The sequence below is a fragment of the Octopus bimaculoides genome, chromosome 5, assembly GCF_001194135.2.
Source record: "Octopus bimaculoides isolate UCB-OBI-ISO-001 chromosome 5, ASM119413v2, whole genome shotgun sequence".
NCBI classification, from domain to species: domain Eukaryota; kingdom Metazoa; phylum Mollusca; class Cephalopoda; order Octopoda; family Octopodidae; genus Octopus; species Octopus bimaculoides.
Window position 1 is genome coordinate 107,338,891 of NC_068985.1, and position 1,805 is coordinate 107,340,695.

A 1,805-nucleotide genomic window follows, 5' to 3' on the forward strand; every position below is an offset into this window, starting at 1 on the left:
TACACACACGCACACACAATATATGTGGCTGTATATTCATATATATGTGTGTGTGAATATTCATATATATGTGTGTGTGTATATACATATATATATATATAATGTTTATACACATAGACATGCGCGCACACATGCATATGTATATTTCCCTTTTAAAAATATCTTTTTCATGGCTCGGAATGTCTGAGTTGTGTATGAGGAGATATTTTGCCTCACAGGCAGGCATATAGCTGGCTCTCGCATGACACCAGCAACAACCATTCTTCTTTCACTCCCTACTATTTTCTTTCCTGCAGTAGCTAAATCAATAAGCGAGGATTCTTTTAAAAACCATTTCTATATTTTAATTGATTAATTTTTACCTTTAAAAAGCTTACTACTAGAGACAGACACTAAGTAATAGCCGTGCAATGTCTTGTCTGCACAGCAATTAAAATCTTAATGTACTATACTTTAATTGATGTGGTTGCAGCGAAATTTTTCCCTTCCTTTTTTTTCTTTTTCTTTTCTATTAAATCCATTTTAACATACATCGTACCTCCTTTCTTAAAAGTAATTTAAATACGTCTGTTAAATACATTTGTAAGGAGTTTTATCTTACATTTTTATTACGCAATGATTTTTATTCTTTTTTATCTCTTGAAATTCTCTTGTACATTTACCATCTCTCTATCTCTTTCTCTCCCTCTCTCGGTTTCTTCCATCTCCTCCTCTCTCTCTCGATTCGTCTGCTTCTCCTCCTCTCTGATCGTCTGTCTCTCCCTCTCTACTACGCTCTTCCGTTTCTGTCTCTCTTCCTCTTTTGTCCTCCTCCCCTTCAGTTACTATTCCATTCATCACACACACTTTCACCATCCATTAACTTGTTTCATTTCATGAGCTTTCCTGCTAATCCAACCTCTCTTCACTTCTCTGCACTTCTCTTCTCTCGTCTTTTCATTATGTTTCCTTCTTTCACTTTGTATTCTCCCCGTGATCTTTGTGCTCTGTATCCTCTTCCTTTCTTTTTATTTCCTCCGCTATTCTCTCTCTTCTCACCCCCCCCTCACTCGACTCTCCACCCGACAAATATCGCTTTAAAATTTTCCCTACCTCCTGTGTATTTAACAATTTTAACTGGTTTCCCATAAGTACATTGGCTACGATGTTGCTTTTAGAGTAGGTAGGTTACACTACCTCACACATTTTCTGCCAAAATATTGGCACAGCACCTTGCTCTGTTCGTCTTCATTATTAACAAACAGGCACGTGATACATCTGGGGAAATATCTTTCGTTTAAAAAAATTAATAAAGCTGTATAAAGGAATTGTTGAGGTTTTGAGATATAGAAGGAATAAAAACCCTGTTCAATATTAGAATGTGTTTGTATTGGAGACTTGTGTAATTTGTTTACCGATTAAAGATATAAATATATACATTACATTAAAGATTCACATATATACATCACTTAGTGTCTTACTTTACACGCACATGTATATATAAGTGTGGATGTGTGGGTCGATTTATGCAACCCCAGCATGACCGTAGTCATGACTGAAACAAAAGAATATATATATAATAAGTGAGTATATGCATATATACGTACATGTATGTACATACCTACATCTACATGTATATACAGATGCATATCTGGGTACAGGACGTCACAAAAAAACGTGGACAAAATGAAAAACAACAAACAGAGCACAGAAAACAAACAGGCCACATAGAGAATATTTCCTTCATCAGCTGCCCCTATTCTAAACTAAGCGTTTCGAAGAGTAGGGCATATATATATATATATATATATATATATATATATATA

At 35.0% G+C, this 1,805-nt stretch overlaps 1 protein-coding gene across 1 annotated transcript in view; it reads left to right on the forward strand.

The window, feature by feature from the left end:
- The window catches only part of LOC106871057 (uncharacterized), a 6,906-nt gene that overhangs the window by 1,409 nt on the left and 3,692 nt on the right, over positions 1–1,805 (forward strand). The gene's annotated exons all lie outside the window — the stretch shown is intronic.